Raw genomic sequence first — 10,548 nt, forward strand, 5'->3', positions numbered from 1 at the left:
TTCTCAGGCAGATGTTGACCGTCCAGACCCCCAAGAAGTTTTAGTTAGCAAAGAAGCCTGCTTACAGTTTTATTGATAATGTCTCTCTGGGGCTGCGATTGTCCCCTTCCGGTTCTGGCTGCCTGTCACCGGAGGGGGATGGTCTGCAGCCGGCTGTCTCTGTTCAGTCCTTTGTTCCATGCACGGGCCTGGCGGTGTCTTAGGTTAGGGCTGGCTTTTCGCGTGGTGGATATCCCACAGTCTGGTTTGCTAGCCCAAATTTTTTCGCTCAGATAGCGCTCAGGGTATTCAGGCCAGGTCCTTACTCTAAGCGATGCAGCCCATGCCGCATCTCCCTGCCCAGCCCCCGCTTGGTAATGGACTGTGCAGGCGTCTGGGCTGCTTCTCCACTGGGGGAGTTATGGTAGGTCTCGCAATCTGTGGGTTTTAATTGTTTATTTATTTTTCCTCCCTGTTTTGTTGCCCTTTGTGGTTCCAAAGCTCAGCACAGATTCGGCAGTGAGAAGGTTTCCTGGTGTTTGGAAACTTCTCTCTTTTTAAGACTCCCTTCCTGGGATGGAACTCTGTCCCTCCCTCTTTTGTCTCTTTTTTTGTCTTTTATATTTTTTCCTACCTCCTTTAGAAGACTTGGGTTGCTTTTCTGGGTGCCTGATGTCCTCTGCCGGCCTTCAGAAGTTGTTTTGTGGAATTTACTCAGCGTTTAAATGGTCTTTTGATGAATTTGTGGGGGGTTAAAGTGTTCTCCCCGTCCTACTCCTCCGCCATCTTGGCTCCTCCTCTCCTGAATGCTGAGCTTTAATCCAACTTTCTCACTCACCTTTTCCACTTTCATCAAGAGGCTCTTTAGTTCTTCTTCACTTTCTGCCATAAGGGTGGTGTCATCTGCATATTGGAGGTTATTGATACTTCTCCTAGCAATCTTGATTCCAGCTTGTGCTTCATCCAGCCTGGAGTTTCTCATGATGTACTCTGCATATAAGTTAAATAAGGAATTTTTCATAGTATTCCTTTTTAATTCTTTAATTTCTATTGTAATGGCACCTTTTAATCTCTGATTTAGCAACTTAAATCTCTCTTTTTTTTTTCTCCTTGTTCATTCCAGCTTAAAGTTTGTCAGTTTACTCAATCTTTTCAGGGAGCTCACTTTTGGCCTTCTTTTTTTTGTATTCACTTTTGGCTTTCTTTTTTTTTCTATTCTGTTTCATTTATTTCTCTAATATTTATTTTTCCTTCATTATACTTACTTTAGGTTTAGTAAACTTGTTTTTAGGTTTTGTTCTTCTTTTAGCTTCTCAAAATGGAAGTTTAGTTTACTGATCTGATATTTTTCTTGTTTGTAAATATATGCATTTACAGCTGTAAATGTTCCTTTGAGCATTTTGATGTACCCCATTTGTTTCGGTGTACTGAACTTTCATTTTAATACATCTCAAAGAAGTTTCTAATTTCCCTTTTGATTTCTCCTATGACCCATTGGTGATTTAGGAGTGTTTTATGAAATTTCTATATATTTGTAGATTTCCCAAATTTCTATCTGTATTGATTTCTAGTTTTATTTGTGTTCAGAGAATATAGTGTGTATGATTTCAGTACTCTTACACTTATTAAGACTTGTTTTGTCATCTAACATATAGTCTATACTTGAGATTGTCACATGTGTACTTGAGAAGAGTGTGTGTGCTGTTGTTGTGGCATGGGAGGCTCTATAGATGTCTGTTAGGTCTAGTTAGTATTTTCTGTGTTCACGTCATGATATTTCCTTGTTAGTTAGTATTTTCTGTGTTCACGTCATGATATTTCCTTGTTAGTTAGTATTTTCTGTGTTCACGTCACGATATTTCCTTGTTAATTTTATGTCTAGTTTTTCTCTCCACTATGGAAAATGGGAGAAAATTTGCTACAGCAGCTGGTGGGAGCTGAGCCTTGAGAATGACTGCTGCTGCTTCTGCTAAGTCACTTCAGTCATGTCCAACTCTGTGTGAGCCCATAGACAGAAGCCCACCAGGCTCCACCATCCCTGGGATTCTCCAGGCAAGAACACTGGCGTGGGTTGCCATTTCCTTCTCCAATGCACAAAAGTAAAAAGTGAAAGTGAAGTCGCTCAGTCGTATCTGACTCTTAGCGACCCCATGGACTGTAGCCCACCAGGCGCCTCTGTCCATGGATTTTCTAGGCAAGAGTACTGGAGTGGGGATGCCATTGCCTTCTCTGTGACAATGACTAAGTTGATCCAAATACCTGTGTCCAAACACAGAATTAAGTTTCAGTGTGTGCAGTGTGGACTTTTCAACTATAAGTCTGTACTAAAGTTAGAATGTAAAGTTTAAAAATAAAATAAAATTTAAAAAAAAATGAAATGGTTAAGGTCAGAGTGGCCAGTGTAGCACAGGTGGAGTTGAAAGTCTTGAGCTGAGAATGGATAGGTATCACTGTGTCAGAGATAAAGAGGGTAGGTGCCCAAGCGGAGATGAAGAAATACAGTGAAGTAAAAGAGTTCTCTTTGGGAGTATACCTTGAATCTGGCAAAATCTTTCCTGATACTTCTTCCTGCAGCTTCTTATACTTATGCTCTGTCCTCAAGAGGATTTTCCCACCTCTTTCATGGTGCCCAGGACTTCTGAAAGTAGGCAAGTTCCCTGTGCTTTCAGATAGAGGGCACCTATCTTTGGGCACACACACTGTTCAGGAGCCAAGACAGGGCTGACAGTGGAGAGGGTCTGGCAATACCGCCAGCCCACAATAGAGACTCAACAGAGGTGCCCTCCTGTTTATTTGTCCCAGGCTGTGGTGTGTCTTTCATGACAATCGAGTTTTATTTAAATAAGTAAATTTATTGCTTGCCTTTGGGTAGTCCTTGAAATTCTATTTGGGAAACAACATGGCCTAAAGAAAAGAAAGCTTTGGAGTCATAAATCCTGAGCATGCCCAGCTCTGATGGTTACTGTCATTTAGACAAATTATTAAACCTGTGTTGTACTCATACATGTACACATAGTCATGCAGATGTGCCTCCACATAGATGCATATACTGCCACATGCGTGGGAGAGTGTAAGTGATGAAAGTGTTAAACAAGTAACTTCCAAAGCACTAGTGCCATGTCTGTTGATCAAAGGAATGGGAGTTCTTAGCATCTTCTCTTTCTTCCCCTTCCTTTCTGCCTGCTGTGTGAGGAGAGAGAGAGAGAGAAAAAGGAGAGAAAGTCAGAGAGAGAGAGAGGGAGAGAGAGAGAGAAGTTATCTCATTCAATTGGAAAACCAAGCTCAAACACATCTTTTGCACAGAGAGACATCCTGGCTTTAGGCAAGTCAACCAATGGCTTCAACTATTTTACTCCTGAAATTGACCATTGATTTAGATAAAAGAACTGGATAGAGCAGAGGTTTTGATGGGCATAGAAGAGCAGATAGAAGGTATGATTGCTTGGCAAGTGATCATCTTCCATTGTAAAATAGATGCACTTGTTCCTAACTTCTCCCAGGCAGGGCTGAGTGAGGACAGAGGCGGATCCTGTGCAGTCCTCAGGCTGCACGTGAACATTTTCGTGTCTCTCCTTCCTTTTGCCCTCTCTGTGCTCTCCATCCTCATAGAAACGGTGGTTGTGCTGCTGCACCTGGATTTTGTTACCGTGGTTACAGATGCAGTCCCTGCTGGCGGAGGGGGAGGGAGCTGTGTTTCTTATAAGGGCAAATTGTACTGGCATTTAAATTGGAGGCATCACAGTGGAATACAGCTGCCAAGGCCTGGGAGGGTATGCTTCCCCTTTGTAACTGGGATGTTTGGAAGACTGCTGCCCCCTCCTCTTTCTATGTCTTTGTGTGTAGGGGGATGTGGACTCATTCCTTAGCCTGTAACATGTTCAGAAGGCTGAGATTCTGGTTGGGAACAGGGAGAGATCTTTAAATAAGATTTTGAGGGGTCAGGGCTTGAACTAGGGATTTCTTAGCAGATGCTACAAATGATATCAAACAAAGGGGAGAAATAGTCAGATGTGAACCGGAAGACAAAGCTTCCCAGGTGGTGCTAGTGGTAAAGAACTTGCCTACCAGTTCAGGAGACATGACAGATGCAGATTCTGAGCCTGTGTCAGGAAGATCCCCTTGAGGGGAGGGCATGACAACCCCCTTCAGTATTCTTGGCTGGAGAATCCCATGGACAGAGGAGCCTGGTCGGCTGCAGTCCATGGGAAAGAGTTGGACACGACTGAAGCAACATGGCATGCGTGCACCCATGAACAGGAAGTCAAAATCCTGAAGCTGAAAGAAGATTACAAGGGTAGCCAAACAGAAAGAGCTGGGGATCATATGTAGGCAGGAGTCAACTCTATGAGGTTGAAGAAGATAGGAGCAGCATATGGTGAGGGGACCAGTACTTGCCTGGCATGGGTGCTTGTGTTTGCAGTCAGCCCCTGGGGAGCAGTGTCTGTGTGGGTTGGTGGAATTTACCAGGTGGAATCTAACTCAAGGTTGTCCATGTCATCTGGAAAGTGGGACCACCAAACAGGGCACTGAGCCAGAACCTCTTCCCCCTACTTAAGGAAGATGATAAATTAGGACAAGTTAGTTGCAAATGTTTGTTTCTCAGGAGTAGTAGGCCCAAAGTCTGTAAACCACCATTAGCCACAGAAGTGAATTTGTGGCTGGGCTTCTGGTTTCTTTTGCTTGTTGGCTAAGTGGGCAGTTGGCCAACAGACACCTGTTGAGGCCCCACTGTCTTCCAGGGCTAAAGGTCCCTGAAGGCTAAAGTGCTGTTCTTGTTTTCAACCCCAGCATCCTATATTAACTCTATCCACACTCAGGAGCCTAAGTATACTCCCCAACTAGGACAGGAACTGGGTTACTGAACATGGGAGAATGAGAAACCAGGGCCCTGCAAAAGTCTCTCACTGGCCATTGGGATAGCCTCTGCCTTCAGGCAGGGAGATGTTTGAGGACTCCTTGGGGTCTGTGTGCTAATTGTCAGTTGAGTCGGCCAAGAGTACAGGGCAGTACAGATGGAAGGCCTGCTGAGACCACTTTTCACTTGACTTTCTGGCACTGGGTAAACTAAGTGGAACCACATACTGATATAAATACTTCAGGAGATGAGCGTGAACCTTCTATGTTCTCATTGGTCAGTCCAGAGAGAATGTGTACACAGACTGATGTGTATACACAAAGCTATTATATATAGACTTTTATGTATACAGACATAGACAATATGCTTGTGTTTTGCCTCTGTATAGACATCTAAGTGGGTCCCTGCATGTGTCCTTGTGTGCAAATATGTGTGCGTGTGTGTGTGTGCATGTGTGCATATGCATGCACGCTTGGGGAAAGAATCTCTTGGTGTAAGCATCTAGAAATCAGAGAGCTCTGGATTTGAGGATTGACTGTTCCTTTTATTAGCTCTGTGATTTTTAAGCAAACAGTGTTGTATCTTTCAGTCACAGTATTCTCACCTGCAAATGGAAATAATTAATCCTATTTTATAGGCATCTTTGTGAGGATTATATGCCGTAATTAACGTAAAGCATCTGGTATAGTATCTGGCATAGAAGAGGCAATTAACAAATAATTCAGCTCCTTTTACTATATATATCTCTCCTCCCTGCCTTGAGAAGGCATGCCTCAAATTTTGTGTCATTATTCTCACTTGATGAAGGAGCAAATGGTTTTCAAAGCAGGCATATCAATAGCTTGAATGGTAGGCAGTTTATAGAATTTGTAAAAGCATATTCACACACTTGTTCTCCTAATATCCATTAACTATAGTAAAGCAGTCAAAATTATTTTGGTTGGTATTATGCAGATTCAAGAATGAGAAAGCACAGTTAGAGGAGCTGTTATTATGGAGCAAACCCTGGTCCACAGCTCTCAGAACCCAACGTGACCTCAGAAAGGGAGGGCTGCCCCATGTACAGAGACAGTCAAGTACAGGAAGAAGTGACCTCTCTGCCTCCCTTCTTTATGTTTGGCCATGACTGACCTATTGGCCACAAGCCTTTGAATGGCACCCTAAACCAGAGTTGTGCACACCAAAATTCCCATTTGTTCCAGGAGGAATCAATTCTCACCCTGCTGTTTTATACCAGGCAGAGCAGGTTTCCTGCAGCAAGTGTGAGAGACCCTCAGAGAGCCTCCCACCTTGGTCTATAAGGAAGGTCAAGGCCTCTCCTGACAGCCTCTGGGCTGGTGAGCAGTGGTTCAGCTGGGGCAGGAACCACCAGCTGGTTCCCTCAAGGCCAGAGTTTCATTTTGAGACACATAGCCCAGCTGTGACAGAATTCATGGGCATGCATCATACTCATGTCTTCAGCACCTTGGAGCAGGAACCACACTGGGTCTTAGCCATTCTGTTTTGGTACAGTCATTGTTTTGTGGAACCCAAATGGAAGGGGTTAAGGAGAAAAGCTGAGGCTTGGACTGCTAAGAGCAGAATTTAGGGTAATTGTAGGGAATAACTTGTCTGCCTGGCCAAGTCAATACCAGAATAGCCATTCTGGAGTGTTGGTTCATCTCTTTATGGCATTTCCTTTAATGCTGTGTCCAGGCCTGTGTTAAGGTGGGTAGGGTGTGGGGATTGAGGGGAGGTCATGGCCCTGAATACAGGTATAACCAAAGAGCTAAGGTATTTACCTTAGTGGAACCAAACTAATTGTGTATTTGTCTCTGCCCCCACATGGATACACTGATTAGTGGAAGCAAGAAACCAAACAAAGGTCCTTATTAATTTCCATGTCATTCTGCAAGATGCCTTATGAAGTAGGCAGTAATCTCTGACCCTATCTCACTCCTGGTCTGGGTGGTGGGCTCAGGACCAGCAAACAAGGTAGAATAAGAGGGGGGAAAGGGAGACTTTTCAAAGGAATATCAAGGCTCTGATAAAAGAGAAGGGACTTAATGTTTAGCAAACAAAACAACAGATGACCAGTGTAGTGACTCTATCCAGACCTCACTAATTTGTCTTCTCCTGAAATATCTGGGGTCCTTTGGGCTCTAGAGTTAATGCCCAAGTCTTTGTTTTCTGTTTTCTCTTGTTTCCTTTATTTAAGCGTTTCTTTTCTCCCAGACTGGAAACTGCGAAGGACTATGCCTCATCTAGGAAAAATGCAGTTTATTCAAAATGAACTATACCAATGTAGGTTTCCAAATGCTCCTTTCAGATACTCCTCCTGCAGCCCCATCACCATCACATATCATCACCATCATCATTCCTATCATCATAATCACTATCATTACCATCATCATCATTCTCAAACACCAGTTTTTTGAATACCAGGCCCTGAGTAAGTGTCTTCAATAATTTTCCCAGTGAAAAAGAAATCTTTATAATAACCTCATGAGGCAGGCTTCTTTATTTTCTCTTTTTAGGAATAAGAAAAGTGAGGCTGAGGTCACAGTAAATGGAATCAAGATTTGATTTGTTTCTGCCTGACTGGAAACTCCATGTATTTAACTGTGGTGCTAGACTATACTGCATCCCCCCAAGCATTGTTATAATAGTAATTTACCAAATATTGAATATTGGCATGTTTTTCTTGTTCTTGAGTGCTGTTTCTCAACACAGAGTCCAAGGACTACCTTTATAAAAATCTCTTGGGGTTGGTTGTTAAATATTCAATTCCTGAGCCCTATCCATAAATATTTTATTGAAATATATTTGATATGTAACATTATATTAGTTTCAGGTGTACTACATGTTTTTAGATTCCACATGTGAGATCTTTTTCTGTCCGGCTTGTTTCACTTAGCATAATGCTCTCAACTTCCATCCATATTGTTTAAATGGAAGTGTTTTGTTTCCTTCTTTTTTATATAGCTGAACAATACTCCATTATACATGTATCACATTTTCTTCATCCTTTCGTGGACACTTCGGTTGTTTCTATGTCTCGGCTGCTGTAAATAATGTTACAGTGAACATAGGGAACAGATACTTCGTCAGCCCAGTATTTTCGTTTCCTTTGGATAAATACTCAGAAATGGAATTGCTGAATCATATGGTAGTTCTATGAAAATATTTTGAGGAGTCTCCATGCTGTTTTCCACAGTGGTATATCAATTTCCATTTCCACCACAGTGCACAAGGGTTCCCTTTCTTCCATATTCTCTCTGACATGTTATTTTTTGTCTTCTTGGTAAATGATAATAGCCACTCTAATAGTGTAAGATAATATCTCATTGTGGTTTTGATTTACATTTCCATGATGATTAATAGTGTCGTTCAGGTTTTCATGTACCTGTTGGCCATCTGTATAATATGGCTTCTTTGGAAAAATGTCTATTGGGATTTTCTGCCCATTTTTAAATTGTGTTGTTTGGGATTTTTGCTATTGAATTATATAAGATTTTGAAATATATTTTGGACATGTGTGCTCAGTCACTTTAATCATGTCTGACTCTCTGCGTCCCCATGGACTGTAGCCTGCCAGGCTCCTCTGTCTATGGCATTCTCCAGGCAAGTACACTGGAGTGGGTGGCCATGCCCTTCTCCAGGGGGTTTCCCTGACCTGGGAATTGAACCTGAGTCTCTTATGTCTCCTGCATCGACAGGCTGTTTCTTTACCATTAGCACCACCTGGGAAGCCCCTATTTTGGCTATTAACCCCTTACTGGGTATCTGACTTACATATCTTCTCGTATTCAGTAGTTTGCCTTCCCAGTTTGTCTATGGCTTCCTTTGCTATGTAGAAACATTTGGGCTCTGACAGTAAAGAATCTGCTTGCAATGCAGGAGACACAGATTCTATTGCTGGGTTAGGAAGATGCCCTGGAGAAGGGAAGGGCAACCCACTCCAGGATTCTTGCTTGGAGAATTCCATGGACAGAGGAGCCTGGTGGGCTACAGTCCTTGGGATCACAGAGTCAGACATGACTGAGTGACTAACATTTTTTTCTTTGGAAAAATATCTATTCAGATTTTCTGACAATTTTTAAATCAGGTTGTTTGGGGTTTTTGCTATTGAGTTGTGTGTTTTTGAAATATATGTTAGTCCCTTATTGGATATGTGATTTACAAATGTTTTCTCCCATTCAATAGGTTGCCTTTCCGTTTTGTCAATTGCCTCTTTTGCCTTGTAGAAACTTTTTGCTCTGATGCCCTCTCACCTGTGTGTTTTTGTTTTCCTTGCCCGGAAATATTGAATCAGAATCTCTGGCCGTGGGGTTGAGTGATGATATGTCTTTCACATGATTCTTGCTAGAGTTTGGAAACTGTTGTTCAGAGCGTAGGAGAGTATCCTTCTTAATGATTGTCCTTGGCCCTTCAGTCAGTGCCTCACAATCTTCACACAATAGCCGTAATTTTTATAGCTACAGGGCATGCTGTGAAATCAAAGCGGGGGTGCCCCCTGGGGAAGGCCAGAAGCAGGCATGGCCACCGTCAACAAACACAATCTGATTGCAGAGTTCAAACTGTGTCTATGGGATGTGAGCTTCATTTACAAAAGTCCTAATTTGGCTCAGCAATTGCCATGACTGCCCCATTCCCGTCCTTCAGTTTAGGCATAATTTCTTCTACTCTGTCTCACCATCCGTATTATTTCTTTCATTTTATTTATTCAAATCTATCATCTTATTATCTTCAGTTCTTTATTTGGTCATATGTCCATTTTCTACTTATCTGATTAGAATGTAACTTTCAAGGAGGCAAGGGCTTTGACTTTTCTGTGGAAAAGTCATCACAGAGTCCACAGAACCTGAACTATGCCTGACATATTATAGATATTCACAAAAATATGTGCCAAAAGAATGCATCCGTGATCTAGTGGGAGAGACCTGGTGGTAGCAACTTCCTGATCATAACCTAAAGGGTAATAGCAGACAGTAATGTCGAGTGGGATGCTTCCTATTGTTTGAAGTAGAACCTCAACAGCCATGTGGGAGTATTAGAACAACCAAGAATAATCAAGTGGGTAGGATTTAGGGCAGGGCTGCAGTCCACACAGAAGTCTGAACTAAGTCAGAGGCCAGGCATATATATAATACAGACTATTAAAGAAATAAACCTGATTGACCTATAGCAGGCCAGACTTTGGATTTAGGTCAAATTTCATTGTGTCTATGATTAGGGATAGGTTGTGCCTACATATTCTATTTGGCTGGGCCAGGACCATTAAGGAATGGGTAGGGTAGAGCCTAAAGAGTGTAATTGTCCAGGTTTGACCAGGAAGAAAACCATCCCAACATTTAAGCCTTCTCAAAGTCATCCTTCTCCTTTCCTAGGAGTGGAATCCTAGGAAATTGAAAATAAATCATTTAGTCCCAAGTAAGTAAAAATTTGAAGCTTCCCTGGTGGCTCAACAGTGAAGAATCTACCTGCAATGCAGGAGACGCGTGCGAGAAACACAGGCTCGATCCCTGGGCCAAGAATATCCCTTGGAGAAGGAAATGGCAACCTACTCCAGTATTCTTGTCTGAAAAATCCCATGGAAAGAGGAACCTGGTGGGCTACAGTCCTTAAGAATCGAACAAGATTTAGTGACTAAACAAAAACAAACTAAAAATCTACTTTGTGATATGGGTAGTAAATGTAGCAACAGAAGGCATAAGAAGGCCAACGATTTCAGT

This window comes from Bison bison, unplaced genomic scaffold, assembly GCF_000754665.1.
Source record: "Bison bison bison isolate TAMUID 2011002044 unplaced genomic scaffold, Bison_UMD1.0 scf7180017864341, whole genome shotgun sequence".
Taxonomy (NCBI): domain Eukaryota; kingdom Metazoa; phylum Chordata; class Mammalia; order Artiodactyla; family Bovidae; genus Bison; species Bison bison.